General features: G+C 42.5%; 1 protein-coding gene across 4 annotated transcripts in view; it reads left to right on the top strand.

The window, feature by feature from the left end:
- The window catches only part of tns1b (tensin 1b), a 224,562-nt gene that overhangs the window by 54,835 nt on the left and 150,636 nt on the right, over positions 1-19,091 (top strand). The window lies entirely within an intron of this gene.

Below are 19,091 nucleotides of genomic sequence, written 5' to 3'. Positions count from 1 at the left end.
TTTTCTTAAAACACAAACCTTATCTCAGACAATTTAGTCATTTTTCTGTGTAAACAAATGAAAGAAAAGTTTAATATCCTGCTTAATGTGGGTTTTTTGTAAGATTTTAAAACTTGTCTGAATCCAAGCCAGTAAAATGTGCAGTCATTGTGTTGTTAAAGTGCAAATAAGGTAATGAAAACAGAATGAGAGGCAGATAACAGTGAAAAAAGATTGACAACAAGTTAATAGGAAAAAACAATTAAGTTTCAATTTAGCTATATTTGTATAGCACCACTCCATAACAATGTCATCTGGGGACACTTTACAGACACGTGAATCTGAGCCAAATCATGATAAATAGTGTAGATAAAGAAAAGCAACAGATTGGAAATTGAATCTTGACTTGGATCCAGTCTCCCATCCTGAGCTGCACACGGCGACAGTGGAAAGGAAAAACCTTTAACAGGAAGGAAAAACCTCCAGCAGAACCCGGATCAGGGAGGATGGCCAGGACAGAGGACAGGAAAGACGGATCAACATGTACAGCCAACTTTTATCCAGGAAGACCTGCAAAGAGAGGAGAAACATATTAATGATGCCAGAACTGTCAAATGTTTCTACATGGACGATGAGGAGCACATGCGGCTCTAAATCGGACTCATATCTGATTGTTGTCAAAGCGACTTCCGTCTGCGACATCCGACTGCTACATCACAAAGCAGACGTCACATCGCAGCAGCGGAGGAGGTGGGACGCAGTAAGATCGCATGTAAACAACGGACACAGAGGTGTTTTATCGCCTTTCGCTATAACTGCACAAGTTTCAAACTACACAAGCTAACTGCATAAGCTTTGTAAGCACAGCGGGTGACGTCACATCTTCCTCTGCACGTGCAGGTCATCCAGCTCATGCTGAAGCATGATGTAGGTTGCATCTCACAGGTGATGATTTCTGATAAAATGAAAATCAGATTTAAGGCCTGCTTTGTGAACGGAGTCTGAGATTTGCAAATGGTCGCCTGAATGGAACCAGTAAGAACAGGAATGGGTCAACATTGGTAAAAATGATTCAGCAAAACTAAAGTTAAATAAAGAAGTGATTGTGTCTCCTACTCCAGTGATAAAGATGTATTAAATGGTTTCCCCCAAGCTGTGACGTTATAGTTCTCATGAGTGCAGCAACTGAACATCTAAATATTAGAAATGATCAATAAGAAGTAGAAAAGAACCGATTTGAGTCTGACTGAGTGTTGCCGAACGTTGAGGGGCTGTGAAAGAGAGTTTTTTTCTCCTCTTCTGGATGACTGAGTCATTTCCTCCCTGGGATCCACCTCACTGAGATGAAATGCATGTAGAAAGCCGAGTCAGAGGGGCTGCAGGGGGGGCGGGAGGGGAGGAAGGAGAGACTGGAATGCCTGGGGTGCATTTTTCCCCCCAAATGAAAAGCAGGTGACTTTTCATTGTAAGAACATTTGGTTAGTGGGAACCGGAGAACAGAAGAAAAGGCAGGAAGGAAAAGCAAATGAAGTAGAAGAAGAAAGTCTCTCCTTACTGGCATTTAGCTGTAACTGTAGCTGCTTCCACTTGTTCTGTACGGGGCTGCTAACATTTAGAGACTGTTGGATGTGTTGTAACCGGCCTTTAGGGACAAGCCGGTTAATTACCGCGCAGTCATTTTTATTTGTTCCCAGTTTCCTCCTGACAGCCACAGAATGAACTGGGATAGCTGCTGGGGGACCAGTTTGTTGTCTTTCAGTCCATTAAAATATGAACAACCTGCTGTCAGATGAATAAAAAAAGACAAGAAGCTGATTGATCCATTAGATTTGATTCAGCTGTGTCTGAAAAACGAGGAAAACCTGCCAGATTGCGGCCCTCAAGCACCGGAGTTTGACGCTAATTGATGTAATTGTTGCAGCTTTACCTGCAGCAGCAACGTAACTGAGTGGTTGTGTGTTGTGTGACAGCAGCCAGACGTTTTGGGACGGACTTTTCATCAAGTTAACTCTGAGCTCTCCATCGTTCTACATCAGGACATCACAATTATTTCACAATTAATTGTGGCATTAAACACCACGATTAGTCTTAGCGTTCCCTCATTGTTGTCATTGTCCATAAAAGATCAGATGTGAACCATGATGAAACAGGAAATATGAAAACAAAGTTATGTGATCCATAGGATGGATCATTCTGCAGCCGTCCTCTGAATGTCAGGCTGAAAAGGCGTCGGAATCAACATGAATAATATCTCTGTTGTTTATGAGTTTGGGAAACATGGATTCATTCTACAGATTAATCTCTTTGCATAATTAAAACTTAAGGACCAATAAGGACTGTTCATGTGAATTTACACATTTATAATGTTAAAAAAAATGAAAAGTGGCCTCAGAAAAACTCATGGTGGTTGTGTATGGCATGTCCTGAATCCAAATTTTAATCCAGTCGTGGTTCTTTTACTGTAGAGAAAATCAGGAATGGATTGAGTTTTTATTTTTTTTTTTTTAGCAAGGTAAAATGATGGATTGGGGAGCTGAAGAAGTAGAACGGACAGGAGTAAAGGAAGTGATGTCTGGGATTAAGAGCCGCCGTTGGGAAGTCCTGACTAGACGAGGCCAGGATGTAGAGGAAAGGGGTCAGATGGTGGGAAAGAGGAGAAAGGTCAAAGGTCAGCTGTCCCTCAAAAGCTCCTGCAATCAGAGTAGCATGTGAGTGAAAAGGGAGAATGACGGAGCAGGACCAGAGGGTCTAGAGAAGTCTTCAGTTTTTCATCTGAAGCGCCATGGCAGATCAGCTGTGTGACTAAATCTGGCATTTATACGTCATGCCCTGCATGCTGATTCATATGCGTTGTTTCATTTTTAATAAAGTAAATAAATGAATGATATGAAATGAGAGTTAGTTGCAGACTTTTTGGGTCGGTAGGTGTGTTTCCATTACACCTAAAATGACATAAAAGCTAAATATTGCAGTAAAAATGCACTGATGGAAACACCTAAGTTTAAAAGATATTGCTAGAAAGTTCTTATGCTCTCATGAAGTGGTTTTTCAGACGTTTTGATATAGAAATATGTAGAAAAAGTGTGACAGAAACACTTTTTATTGCATTTCTGTGTCCCCAGATGGGACGTGGGGTCATGGCCAGTTCCAGTAAAGATGGCGCGGCGTGGAACAAACAAAGTGAGGGGAAAAGCTGTAGAAAAGCTGTAGAAAATTCTCCGCAACAGGTAGAAAAACCCGGTAAACAACGCTACGTGGGTACCTTACACACGACTCAGGTCTGAGCTAAACACGAATCAATGGAAACATCTGCTAATCGCAGCTGTTGTTTCTCAAAACTTACAAATATTGCTTTTATTTTGCAAAATAATGTAATGGGAACGCAGCTAGTGTTACAGTCACAGATGGAGGCATGAGGTGACCCCCCCCCAATGCAGCTTGTTAAAATGTCTACCCATGCATATGGTGGCCCATATGAGAGGCGGTGGCGTGCTAACAGTCTGATTAACCCAGTTGACTGGAGAGGTCCCGTTTAGACTTCTGCTTCTGGAAGGAGGAACAATAGCGTCTGATTGGTGGGGGGTGATCATGACGCGCTGCTCTGTGTGTAAATACTTTCCTCTGACTTGCTCCAGACGGCAGTAAATCGCTGCAATATGAAGGGGCTTGAACCCGCGGTTTGTGTCTGTTTAATCTGTCAGAGGCCACTTCTGTGTCTGGTTTCACCGACTGATCAGGTCTCATCAACCAATCACAAAGCACAAACACAACACATACACTTATACATGTAACTTCAACTTACATTGTATATACATTTATAAAAATTGTTGGTGGGGGGGGTTTCTTTTATAATGGAGAGGGAGGGGGTGGAGGAAACACTGTAATTATAAGTTTTTATATTGCAGTGAATGGTCTAATTTAAAGGTAAACTGTCCAGAGAGCAGCAGCTGTCTGGACCACAATGTCTTGTTGATCTAAAAGAAAAATACCCGCGGAGGTATTTCTAGGATTTGCAGAGAAAACAAATGAATTCAGAATCAGCCTTTGTGCCTTTCTGTCGTCATACTGTGAACAATGAAACTGGGCCAATCTCCTTTTTCCGTGCAGTTGTATAATTTAAAACAGGGACGTCCAGAGTCGGTCCTTGAGGGCCGCTGTCCTGCAGGGTTTCCATGTATCCCTGCTCCAACACATGTAAACTCATTTAAATGGACCCAACAAGTTCTGCACAATGACTGCTTGGTTTGGGTCAGGTATGTTGGAGCAGGGATACATGGAAAACCTGCAATTCAATTCAATTCAATTCAACTTTATTTATATAGCGTCAAATCACGGCAATGCCATCTCAAGACGCTTTACAGACAGAGAAGAAAACATAATGAAGGCCAATTCATAATAGCCTATATAAGGAAACCAACAGATTGAGTTGAGTCCAACTCATTCTCCCATCCTGAGCAAGCACACTGGCGACAGTGGGAAGGAAAAAACTCCTTTTAACAGGAAGGAAACCTCTGGCAGAACCCAGCTCAGGACAGGCAGCCATCTGCCTCTGCTGTGTGGGGGGAAGAGGACAGAAAGACAACAGACAACAGGAACTGCTACTCCCGGCTACTCCCGGCCAGGGAGACCAGGGTAAAAGAGAGAGATAAAGAGAAAAAGAAAGAAGCTCAGTGTATCAGGAAATGTTCCTCAGCAGTCTAAACCTATAGCAGCATAACTAAGGGATGCTAACCATCCCTAGCTATAGGACTTATCAAAAAGATAAGTCTTCAGCCTAGTCTTAAAGGTGGGGAGGGTGTCTGCTTCCCTAACACTAACTGGGAGCTTATTCCATAAGAGAGGGGCCTGATAACCAAAGGCTCTGCCTCCTGCTCGGCTCTTTGAGACTCTAGGAACCACAAGTAAGCCTGCAGTCTGCGAACGAAGTACTCTGCTTGGTATATAAGGAACTATGAGGTCTTTGATATATAGTGGTGCCTGGTTGTGGAGGGCTTTATATGTAAGGAGAAGGATTTTAAATTCTATTCTAGATTCAACAGGCAGCCAATGAAGAGAGAGGCTAAAACTGGAGAAATATGATCTCTCCTGCTGGTTCTGGTCAGGACTCTGGCTGCAGAATTCTGGATCAGCTGAAGGCTTTTCAGGGCATATTTAGGACAGCCCAGTAATAGAGAGTTACAGTAATCTAGTCTCGAAGTAACAAAAGCGCGAACCAGTTTTTCTGCATCACTCCGAGACAGAATGTCCCTAATTTTGGCTATATTACGTAAATATAAGAAGGCTGTTTTAGTAACCTGCTTAATATGTGGGCCAAAGGACAGGTCAGGGTCAAATATTACTCCAAGGTTTCTCACTGTAGCAATGGAAGCTACAGCAGTGGGGCTTTAGAGGACCATAGTTGGATACCCCTGATTTAAAGGAAAGGACAATAAAAAGTCATACAAAAAGCAACAAAAAGAAAAGAAAACACTGACAGGAAGCACCGTGAGCTGCTGCATCTGTCCTGCGTATGTCTCAGTCAATATTTAGAAATTTAACTGCTGAAAAAAGTAGACTTATTTATATTTATTTATGTCTTCTGAAACCTCTGCAGATCACAGCTCCAGACATTGATCCAAGATCCCGCTGATATCTGCAGCTTGCAGTATAGCATCTGTTGCTAACATACCGAGCAAAATTGTCAGTTTCGTTTTTGTTCAAACTGCAGCTCCTCAGAAACCCACACAGACTGAAAAAGATTGTTAATGAGACGTACTAACAATAACCAGTAATCATCATTTTGATTCAGATAGCATAACTTTATTTCCCACTTGCACAACTTTTCTGCCATCAGGCCAAAAATCCAAACTGTTTCCAGACGACACTTTTCGAGTTGAAGCTGAGTCGTCTGTTAACTCTCCCCCATCAGTAGCACACAGCTGTTTTAAAGTATCTGAGTTCAGCCTGTTCTGCATTTTATCCTCTGTGAACAAGAAATTACAGGCGGGAGCCAGATTTCTCTCTCAGCATCGGCGTGAGATCCAGTTTGAAACGTGATTATTGTCATTGTAAAGACGTTTGTTTGCTGATTTAGATCAAATTAGAGTTAAACTCAGCTTTCTAGTACAACATAAACCAGATGCTGATGAAGTTATTTAACATATCTGTCATTGTGGACTTTCTCAGTACTTTCATGAAAGGGAAAAGATTTGTTTTTTTTTGCTTGTTACTAAAGTTACTACGATACTTTAGTTCAAATTAACACAAAATACTAAAATAAACTAATAGTTGCAAATGCTTTTTTGAAAGCTGGAAGCAGACATTGTGTTTTGGTGTCTATGTAAGCATGATTTCCTCGTGGCTGCATAATTAAATAGAGGGTGAAGGCCAGGCATTTGCACACAGACCAGCATGGCTCTTGTATATATGAGGTAATGCACGAGGTACTGGAAATGAATGCCAATGTGATCAGGGGTGAAATCAGTGTGTGTGTGCGTCTGCATGAGTCATACGGTCGACGCAGTCCAGGGAATAGTTCAGAGTTTCTCTAAAGTTGAGGAGAAAAACAGCCTCTTGGTGACGTTATTCAGCCAGAATGTCTGTCGCCAAGCGGAGTCTGGAAAGGTTTATCTGCAGTACGACTTCACCTTGCTGCGGCTGGTTGCCGTCTGAAACTCTGCATCCATTACAAAGAAAACACGACACTGCGTGAAACTTAACGCTCAAACCATGCCTCCCAATCACTCCCCTCCAGGTCTCACAGTCATTGCCCAGGAGTCGATGAGCCGTACTTGCTCTGGTCCCTCCCCTAGACACCTGTTTGCCATGGGTGACCCTACCATGGGCATAAAACCACTGACGACATGGCTGCTAGGATCTTCGAGACACACAAACCCATCCACCACGATAAGGTGACGGCTCAGGGAAGGGTCCATTGAACAGTGTTTAGCGCATTAGCCTAAAGTGTCGTTCTACAGAACATTAGCAGCAAGCTCAGGACAGTAGCAGTACATATAATGTTCAGGTGGTTCAGGTCAACCAGGCAAGATGGCTGCTTTGTAAGTATTGATTACTGTCTGAAGCAATTGATAATGAAAGCTTACTGAAACCCTGCTAACGTAGTGTTAACATATCGGTTCTAAAGCTAATGAGGACGATTCATCGCCACAATTTTTGTTTAGCAACATTACAAAAAGCTTAAAACACTTAAAACAGGTCAAAGCTCTAAACAACAATCTGCAGTTTCATTTCTACATTATTACAGAGAATAACTGGGAAAATAAATTATTGCTGGAGGAGGAGCGATGCTCATTAGAGACCTTTTCTCTGTGGGAACAGCTTAAAAGTAGGGTGGGATCTATATGGGATTGTTGGACATGGTTGCATGTGTGAGACTGTGTGATTATGTGTGTGCACAAATTAAGAGAGGGCTCATCAGTGTGTGTGTGTGTGTGTGTGTGTGTGTGTGTGTGTGTATTTGCACATTTTTATGCACAAGAGTGCCTGTTTTGCCCATGTGTGCTAATGAGTGCCGAGCAGGAGATTATGCGTGCGTCTCTAAGGGAACAGGAGTCTGTTCCCAGGAGCTGCAGTGCCTGATCTGAGGGGGGGTCTGTGTACACCCTGACCCCAGCTTTCGGGGTCCTCGTTGCCTGTCTGAAACCATTTCCTTCCTTTGTGGCCTGTTTTAGAGTTCAGCGTGTCATGTGAATGTGAAGGACGGAGGCTGTTTGCAGGATCCAGCAGCACGTAGAAACAGAAAATAATCAATGCAGGTTGTATACCGCTTCTGCAATCATTTGCTTCCCACCCCCATGGTTCTCCTCCTCACCCATGCCTCCCCAATTGACTCTCCATCTACTCCAGCCACCCCCCCTCCTTTCCATACATCGAAACAATAAACAAACTGTGAGAGTAGTAGAGGTACTGCTAATGATCGGAAACAATTAAGGGAACAAAAGGGAGCGTCCTGGTGTATTGCTCAGTATTGACATAGTATTTTGAGGTTAAATGATTTCTACTGAGGCCAGAAGGACTAAAATAGAAGAGCCTGTTGAGTAGATCCTTCTTTTGTTTGGCTTTGTAAGAAAACTAATGTGGGACCACCAGTCATTCCAGTGATACTGGGAATTAAAGCTTGTAAGTAAACTCTGTTTCAGCTTTAATTACCCTCATGCACATAATTTCCCTCATAGCTCAACTTATTCAATTTGCTCATAGAAATTACAGTGAACAAGTGTAAATAACAGCCTGAGACCACACCAGTCCACCTTCCCAGTAGTGTTGTAACTGGTTAAGTTTTGATGTGTGAATGGTCAAGTTTGGGAGAGTGGGACTTCTCACCATATATACACACTTAGATGGAGACATCGGTTACTTTTGCTGTGGAGTTTTAATTCTGAATAAAAGTTTAATTCTGCTTTAAACAGATGAAAAAGGACGATGTAAACACCTAATTCCTCATGCAAAGAGCATATTTTAATTAAACTTCTGAAGTAAGTGGCATGTGAGTCTAGTGGCATGTAAGTGGTTTGTTTGCATGTCAAATCCAGTCGGATTAATTCCTCTGTCATGTAAACCTTCGTTTCGCTTGAAGTTCATTCCTATCGTTATGTGCACGCTAGTTACCGTGTCCCCATAATGTCCCGATGACGTCCCGATGACGACCCGATGACGTCCCGATAATGTCCCGAAAATGTCCTGATAATGTCCCGATAATGTCCTGATGACGACCCGATGATGTCCCGATAATGTCCCAAAGACGTCCCTATGATGTCCCGATGATGTCCCGATAATGTCCCTATGATGTCCTGATGACGTCCCGATGATGTCCCGATAATGTCCCAATGACGTCCCTATGATGTCCCGATGACGTCCCGATAATGTCCCGATAATGTCCTGATGACGACCCGATGATGTCCCGATAATGTCCCAAAGACGTCCCTATGATGTCCCGATGACGTCCCGATAATGTCCCTATGATGTCCTGATGACGACCCGATGATGTCCCGATAATGTCCCAATGACGTCCCTATGATGTCCCGATGACGTCCCGATGACGTCCCGATAATGTCCCTATGATGTCCTGATGACGACCCGATGATGTCCCGATAATGTCCCAATGACGTCCCTATGATGTCCCGATGACGTCCCGATAATGTCCCGATAATGTCCCTATGATGTCCTGATGACGTCCCGATGATGTCCCGATAATGTCCCAATGACGTCCCTATGATGTCCCGATGACGTCCCGATAATGTCCCGATAATGTCCCTATGACGTCCTGATGCAGGTCCGATAATGTCCCGATGACGTCCCGATAATGTCCCTATGATGTTCTGATGACGTCCCAATGACGTCCCGATGGAATCCTGATGACGTCCCGATAATGTCCCGATGGAATCCGGATGACGTCCTGATGATGTCCCAATAATGTCCCGATGAAATCCTGATGACGTCCTGATGCAGGCCCGATAATGTCCCTGATGACGTCCCTATGATGTCCCAATGACGTCCCGATAATGTCCCCATGACATCCTGATGACGTCTCAATAATGTCCTAATGATGTCCTGATAATGTTTTGATAATGTCCGGATGACAGCCCGATGAGGTCCCGATAATGTCCCGATGAAATCCCGATGACGTCCAGATAATGTAACGATGAAATCCTAATGACGTCCTGATGCAGGCCTCATAATGTCCCGATGACGACCCGATGATGTCCCGATAATGTCCCAATGACGTCCCTATGATGTCCCGATGACGTCCCGATAATGTCCCTATGATGTCCTGATGACGACCCGATGATGTCCCGATAATGTCCCAATGACGTCCCTATGATGTCCCGATGACGTCCCGATAATGTCCCGATAATGTCCCTATGATGTCCTGATGACGTCCCGATAATGTCCCGATAATGTCCCGATGAAATCCTGATGACGTCCTGATGCAGGTCCGATAATGTCCCGATGACGTCCCGATAATGTCCCTATGATGTTCTGATGACGTCCCAATGACGTCCCGATGGAATCCTGATGACGTCCCGATAATGTCCCGATGGAATCCGGATGACGTCCTGATGATGTCCCGATGACGTCCCGATAATGTCCCCATGACATCCTGATGACGTCTCAATAATGTCCTAATGATGTCCTGATAATGTTTTGATAATGTCCGGATGACAGCCCGATGAGGTCCCGATAATGTCCCGATGAAATCCTGATGACGTCCTGATGATGTCCCGATGAAATCCCGATGACGTCCAGATAATGTAACGATGAAATCCTAATGACGTCCTGATGCAGGCCTCATAATGTCCCAATGACGTCCCTATGATGTCCCGAGAATATCCCGATATTGTCCCTATGATGTCCTGATGACGTCCCGATAATGTCCCGATGGAATCCTGATGACAACCTGATGATGTCCCGATGAAATTCTGGTGATGTCCTGATGCAGGCCCGATAATGTCCCGATGACGTCCCTATGACGTCCCGATGACGTCCCGATAATGTCCCGATGACATCCCGATAATGTCCCAATAATGTCTCGATGATGTCCTGATAATGTCCCGATAATTTCCCTATGACGTCCCGATGACGTCCTGATAATGTCTTGATGACGTCCCTATGATGTCCCGATGATGCCCCGATAATGTCCCTGTGACATCCTGATGTCGTCTCAATAATGTCCTGATGACATCCCGATGACGTATCGATGACGTCCTGATAATGTTTTAATAATGTCCAGATGACAGCCCGATGACGTCCCGATAATGTCCCGATGAAATCCTGATGACGTCCTGATGACGTCCCGATAATGTCCCGAAAATGTCCTGATAATGTCCCGATAATGTCCTGATGACGACCCGATGATGTCCCGATAATGTCCCGATGAAGTCCCTATGATGTCCTGATGACGTCCCGATAATGTCCCGATAATGTCCCGATAATGTCCCGATAATGTCCCTATGATGTCCTGATGACGTCCCGATAATGTCCCGATAATGTCCCGATAATGTCCCGATAATGTCCCGATGAAATCCTGATGACGCCCCGATAATGTCCCGATGAAATCCTGATGACGCCCTGATGCAGGTCCGATAATGTCCCGATGACGTCCCGATAATGTCCCTGTGATGTCCTGATGACGTCCCAATGACGTCCCGATAATGTCCCGATGGAATCCTGATGACGTCCCGATAATGTCCCGATGGAATCCTGATGACGTCCTGATGATGTCCCAATAATGTCCCGATGAAATCCTGATGACGTCCTGATGACGTCCCTATGATGTCCCGATGAAATCCTGATGACGTCCTGATGACGTCCCTATGATGTCCCGATGACGTCCCGATAATGTCCCTATGACATCCTGATGACGTCTCGACAATGTCCTGATGACGTCCCGATGACGTATCGATGACGTCCTGATAATGTTTTGATAATGTCCAGATAACAGCCCGATGACGTCCCGATAATGTCCCGATGAAATCCTGATGACGTCCTGATGATGTCTCAATAATGTCCCGATGATGTCCCTATCATGTCACTATGACGTCCCGATAATTTCTCTATGATGTCCCGATGACGTCCCGATAATGTCCTGATGACGTCCTGATGATGTCTCAATAATGTCCCGATGATGTCCCTATCATGTCACTATGACGTCCCGATAATTTCTCTATGATGTCCCGATAAAGTCCCGATAATGTCCCGATGAAATCGAGATGGCGTCCTGATGCAGGCCTGATAATGTCCCAATGACGTCCTAATGACGTCCCTATAATGTCCCTATCATGTCCCGATGACGTCCCGATAATGTCTCGATAATGTCCCGATGGAATCCTGATGACGTCCCTATGATGTCCCGATGACGTCCTGAAAATGTCCTGATAATGTCCCGATAATGTCCCGATAATGTCCTGATGACGTCCCGATGACATCCGTATAATGTCCCGATGACCTCCGGACAATGTCCCAATAATGTCCCAATGATGTCCTGATAATGTCCCGATGATGTCCCGATAATGTCCCGATGACGTCCTGATAATGTCCCGATGACGTCCCTATGATGTCCCAATGACGTCCCGATAATGTCCCGATAATGTCCCGATAATGTCCTGATGACGTTCCGATGACGTCCCAGTAATGTCCCGATAATGTCCCGATAATGTCCCGATGACGTCCCGATGACGTCCTGATAATGTCCCAATAACATCCCAGTTACATCCTGATGATGGCCCGATGATGTCCCGATGACGTCCCGATAATGTCCCGATGACGTCCCGATGACGTCCCAATGATGTCCCAATGACGTCCCGATAATGTCCCGATACAGTCCTGATGACGTCCCGATGACGTCCCAGTAATGTCCCGATAATGTCCCGATGACGTCCCGATGACGTCCCGATGACGTCCTGATAATGTCCCGATAACATCCCAGTTACGTCCTGATGATGGCCCGATGATGTCCCGATAACGACTCGATGACGTCCCGATGATGTCCCTATGACGTCCCGATGATGAATCAAAATGGAGGCAAAACTGGTTCTTATTATGTAGTTTTCCATGTTACGACCTAAAAGACAAGAAGCATGAAGCTAGCTGTTTATTTTTGGTGTACGTCATTCAACACGTGCACGCTCTGTCTAAGTTAGTTTTAACAAAACTATTTTATACTCAGTTTTGGCCAGGGATATGTTCTATTTTTTCAACTGTTTTAAAAAGAAACTCAGTTAAATATATATTTCCAGTGTTATAAGAGCCTCAGTTTACAATAAATTACAATATTTCATGTTATTATCCACCAAAATCCATTTAGATTTAAAAAAAAAAAGTTGCTTTTTGGGGCAAATATAGTTCCAATGGAGGCCTAATAAACTAATACTGAGAATAAAAGAAAATACTTGTATTTCTGTCACAGCTTTCATCTGTGATGGATTTTATAACTTGTTTTACTGTTGAGTTTTTTAATGAGATGTAGCTTGCAGGATGTTGGTGTTGTTTTCACCTCTGTTTATTCAGGAAGGGAGACTGCCTCTCTAATCGTTAGGTTTGTTCTCTTACAGGCAGCAGAAACAGTTTGATAATTTTCTCTATTTCTTTCAGAAGAGTCTTATTTCTGCAGATAAAACAGGGATTTAACTTTCCTCTCGGATGCGCTTCTTGTTCTTGTGCCATCCTGGCGTCACCTCGTAGATGGCTTCCTTGGTTCATTTGAACTTTTATTTGTAACAGGATATTTGTTATCTATTTCATGTTTCACAGCACAATCAAACAGTTTTAGTCCGTTAAAAGACGGGAGTTTTCTGTGACGTTGGCGTTGTGGAACAAATAGCTCTGCTATGGCAACACGGGCTGATTAAAATGTTACACCCCGTGTTGCAGAGCTAATTTAATTTGGAATCTGAAAAATGTTTTTGTGGATAAATCACTGGACTAAAAGGGAAATGAAATAAAAAAAACCAAAAGCCAGCCAAAAGAATTCAGCTCTTTACAAATGGAACATGCTTTTTTTTCATTTTATGTTATTTATTTACATGTAAATGAATGTGTGTTTTTTCACTTTTCCTTTTCCTTTTGGTCATTTACTTGTTTCTGACTCCGTCACTGTCATCCTGTATTCCATACATATTCTACTGTGACTGGATGTGACTGGTATTATGGGATTATTCTGACTGTGGCACTTTATTGTTTCCATAATGATGGGTCATTTCTGACCAGTCGAGTCATGGAAACTGGGGAGTTATTTCCTCATTCCAGAAGAATCTGTTTCCACTCTCATCGTTTTAACAGGACGTCACCAAACCCACTTATCACCCCTTTCCAGCCTCCACATCCAAACTGCGAACCCGGCAGGTGCCAGCCGAGGCTTTGGTATTGTGCCGCCTTGGATGACACTGCCTGTAGATGCCAGGCTGAGACCTCCACCCCTCCTAACAAAAGCTGTGTTGCCAACATGGTGCTTCCCGCACAGCCACAGCCATTGTTTTAGCCTAACAAGATTAAGCTAATCCCGTTATGTCGTAGTGAGGTGTAGCAGGGAGGTGGAATGAAGGATCGAAGTCCTGCTGTTGCCATGTGGCTCCATCAAACATTAAACATGGAGTTTGATCAACAACAGGGAACACAGAAATCTGTTTTAAAGAGAAACATAGTGAAACGTCATCTCTCTGGCTTTGCAAAGATTCCGTCTCATGCCAACTTAATTCAATGCCATTTTGTGTGTCTTGTTTTAGTTTGTGCTTCAGTGTATGAGGTTTTTTTCTCTGTATGTCCGAAATTACGTGACCTTTTTTGTCCTCGACCCCCCCCTATGATCCTAATGTATCTCTATTGTAAGGCAGCGCTGGTAAACTGGCTGCACGGCCTGATCTTAATCTCAGTTCTGTATTAGTATTTTGTCATTAATGTTACATGTCTGTATGTCTGACCTTGGACGAGCTGGCTTGAACTCTGAATTTCCCTTCGGGATGAATAAAGTATCTTTGATCTTAAAATGTTAGAAAGCATGTGTTTACTGCTGGCGATGCTGCATGTGCAACTTCGTGCTCTCATGTGAGAAATTTGGTTTGGTTAAGTCAGGAAACTCCAGCAGGGATCAGCTAACTCTGCAGAGACAGGCTGGGTGGAAGTCCTGCTGGAAAACCGGCTTGTCAACAGAATTCTGCATTACGCGTTCCCACATTTAGTCTGGACTAAACATTTAGCTTTTACTCTGCAAACAAGAGGAAGAAGCTTCCAGTGGAGATCAAACTTTCACCACATGCAGACACTTTTAAGTCCAGATGAAAAACATTTAGCATTATTTGTGTACAGTAACTTATAACTTATCCTGCATTTAATCATTTTAATTTCATTTATGATTTTATTCTGATTTTATTGCGACTTTTGCCATTTGTTGGAACTTTTTCCTCTTTCTTAATTCAACTTTGCACCGTCTGTAAAGCTTTTAAAGTTTTATAAAAAGCACTTTGAATCCTCTTGTACACAGTGTTTTTTTTATTGTAGAAATAAACTTGCTTTAAAAGTGAAACCTCACAGTAAAGGACGTCCTTTCTGCTAACAGCTGAAGAGAGGATGGAGAGAAAAGGAGAAGGAAATGATGATGTGAGGGACAGACAAGCTGCTCAGTTTATGATTTAATTGTTGGTTTTCCACCTCGCTGCCTTTTCAGATGCTGGAGGAGACAAAGTGAGGCTTTATCAGTGGTTATAAGGTTACTGTGGTCACCACTCTGGGAATTTTCCCTCAAAGGGAACTGCTTGATCTTCCTTGATCTTCCTTACTGTGCCTGATCATGCTATTGGTCCTATCATATGAAAATTCCTTTGTAAAGCTCCTCAATATGCCAACCATATGGCTCCTTCAGCCCTGTCCAGCGTGCACATGCTTAATGGAAGTCTTATGGCTGCTGGCCATGCCAGTGACTGCTTCCTGCCTTTAGATGCATCCGTTTTCTCCCTTTCATCTCGACGTTATGCAAACGTATTTTTAGGTCTTCAGGCACATAGAGGAAGAGGAAAACGAGGCGCATGTGTAGACTTTAACACAGACGTGTGAGAACTTTCGCTCACTTTTCTTCTGTGCGTTTGGTCATTATAAGAAATTTATCAGCATGTTAGGGTGAGCGTAGAGGCCGTTAGATACTTCATATAGTCTGAGTAAAGTAAATTATTCCTAGTATAAATATGGTGATTCTGTTTTTCTGTTTCTTATCAATTTTGAATTACAGTCGTCCTCATAAGTATTCATACCCTCCCATTAAAGTAAAACAAACAAACAGCTCCCTGTGAAATAAGCTGAAATTGACTAAAGTAATAATAAAAAAATGTAATTATAATTTATTTTATTTTAAATTGTAAATTTTTTTTAGTAATAATAAATACAAAAATTATTACAATATTTTCTAATTCTGATTTAACATAAATATTTTTAAAAAGCAAACAAATATGATAAAATAAAACATGTTATACCAGTCATAAACTAATAGTTTATTGAACAATCCTTTAATGTTTCCGCTCCAGTCAGGTGTTTTCTGTTCCTCTCAGTCAGACTTCTGCACCTGTTGACAGGTATTTTGTCCCACTGTTCAACAGAAACGTCTCTAATTTGTCCATTTGATGTTTGTTTTAGTTTTTTCTCTAACTCAATTAAATGAAAAAACAGTTTCTTATATCACTAAATTAATATTTCTTTAGTTATTGTTCCCTTTTTCAGTCTCCAGTTATTTGAGTGATTGTTGTAAATTCAGTCTTTTCTTTAATGAAAGGGGATGAAGTCCCACGAGGATGACTGGATCTCAGGAATAAATCCAGCTAAGTTCTGCTGTCGACATTACAGCTGATGTTCAGTGAATGGGCTTCTCCTCCCAGAGCTGGTGCTGCTCATCCATTTGCTGCAGAAGTACAGAAGTGGAGAAAAACGTCGGTTTTATGGTGAAACTAGATGTGCTGCTTGTTGTTCTTTCCTCCTGGTTCACGCTAACTTTCAGCTTTTTATTTGTCGTCCTCATCCAGCATTTCAGACTGGTTGCTGCGTGGTATACTGGTTCAGACTGGAGGCTGGTTTTATTTTGGTAATGGTATGAGTTTGTTTTATAGTACAAGTGCTGGTTTAAATAGCCTGAACAGCTGTTGGACTTTTTGCTCTGCTGTAAACGTGCAGCAGTGCAGCTCTTTCACTGGAGATATTGAGACGACAGAAAGTGAAGCTGTGATGGAAGTTGAACGCGTTCATCATACTTTGACATTTACTTTGGATTTAAAAGGTCAAACATGACCAGATATTTACTGTAAATGCTGTTGAGCTAAACTCCAGCAACTTGCTGCAACACAAATATGCTTTAAAGCCATGGTTTGCTTCCTGCTTTCCTTCATGCTACGACCAAAAAGCTTCAGATGCCGTGGTGGAACCATGTTTAGCTTCATGCTTTCACCAGGATTAAAACATTCTGGCTAAGCTCTGTCTTACCTTATTTAAGCAAATTCAGGAAAACTCAACACATATTCTCAGTTTTTCTCTTCCTTTTTATGAGGAACAAACCATCTGGACATCTGTAAGCATGTTTTATTAATGGAATGGTTCAGGAAAAATCAAGGTTACCAGAGTAAAGACAAATTACTCCTCCAGCTCACTGACCTCATCGGCTGCTCAAGCTGTGTTTCACCAAGAACAGATTGTCTAAAATATAGTTAGTATAGTATAGAGTTTTAGTTTTGGGACCTGGTTCAAATGTTAGCGATTTAGCAAGATGCTAATTTCTATCTGTTGTACCGTAAGAGACAGAAAGTTGATGCTGGACATCCTCGTCTCCACCAGTCTGCTGCGCTCAGGGGAAAACCTGACGCGAAATAAACACTAAGATTCAGTGAAACAGGTTTTAGGTGTTATGAAGTGTACTTTTGGCCATTCCGCCCTGCTCTAGCGTTTTGGAGGACTGGTTGCAAACCAGTCTGAAGACCTGCATGGGTGAGACACAGAGGGACAGTAGAGTCTCCTGTTGCCATAAGTCCCTCTGAAGGAGCTCTTTTTCCCAGACATCATCATCTGTGTTTGTTTGTTCTTTAATTTACTGGATCAATTATTGTTCTTGTCTGCTTGAAGCTTTCTCCGATGCAGAGTGCAGAGGTTTTATGTCACCAGTCCAGATAACACCATAATGATCTGCTAACTGGTTAACTGAAGACCATCGGGGTTAATTAGCTTACTTTGTCCCAAACCTTTTCACAGTTTCATCTAAACATTTGGTTAAGCTTGTATGGATTAAATGGAGGTTGAGGAGAACATTATTCCCACTGAGCTCAACCCTCAAGGCAAAATCTGGGCCCAGCTGAGCAAACACGGGACATATGACGCAACGACTCCTTGTGATTGGACCTTTGGGTGGTCTCATGAAAACATCATGGAGGGTTTTTAGAAAGACGCTGCAGGAAACAGTCGTACTTCTAAAATCAGATTTTCATTGTTTGCTCGCCAACCTGGCTTAAAGCCAAGAGACAGAGCAGGAAACGTACGGAGACGAGTTGAAGATGGTCCACGTTCAGCAGCTCTGTCCTGAGCTGCGTCCATGTCATGTGGCAGGAATGTAGAAATACAAAACCACGAAGATTAAATGTTCCACCTGAGTCATGTTTCGTCTTCTAACCTGAACCTTTTACTTTACTGTGTAAAACTGGAGTATTCATATGTCAGGGTTGATAACTAGCATGATACACGTGTTCACATGAGTAGGCGTCATGTTTAAATGCCAGAAGTAAAAAGTAAAGTCACAATATTTTTTATATTACCTTCCTGAATCTGTTTAGTCATGTTAACAACCAGTTATTGATTCAATGTAAACCCAAAGACATCAATAAATTCTGAACTCAACTGTGTTATTGATAAATTAGCCAAACTTTGCACAAGTCAGAGACGTAAAAGAACACGGAAACGCTTCATGATTGATTGATGTTGAACACATGGGAGTAGGAATGCACCGATCCACTTTTTAAATGTTCTGATCCGATCACGATATCTGAAAATTGAATATCTGCTGATACCAGATGTGTTTATGTGAACATTATTGTGTCTATGGTTATTACTGCTGTTATAACTGTGTAAGATTTCATCAGGTTGTAATAAATGACCCATCCTTTCTGAAGTTACCTCACCTATACAAATATAATAACATTACAGATCTAACAATTTCAACAAGTTTTATTCTGATTTGGCTCATTTTATTTAAATACAACTATAAATGTGTTGTTTTGAAACAAGGATCTGGCTTTTAGTGGAACAAAAAATGTCACATTTTAACATTCAAGGCATTTATTTCTATTAAAACAAGTCCGAAGCATTTCATCAAAGACATCTGCGCTGGCTCGACTAGTGTGGTATCGGTACGCTTCTATTAATACCAAGTACGAGTACACACACGATACTGGTATAAGTATCGGTGCATCCCCACATGGGAGTACTCATTAAAACAGATGCTTCTGGGTTGCTCTTCCAACCATCCGCCACGATCTTGCATGTCTCATGACGAGGGTTGTAAGCTTCACGTTGTCCGCAGCAACACAGAGCTGTGCATTGTAGTGTAATGTGAGCTGTGTATCTGCATTAAAGAGGCTTTTAGAGAAGAGGTGTGTATT

This window comes from Telmatherina bonti, assembly GCF_933228915.1.
Source record: "Telmatherina bonti genome assembly, chromosome: 15".
Taxonomy (NCBI): Eukaryota; Metazoa; Chordata; class Actinopteri; order Atheriniformes; family Telmatherinidae; genus Telmatherina; species Telmatherina bonti.
This window is presented reverse-complemented; position numbering and strand designations above follow the sequence as displayed.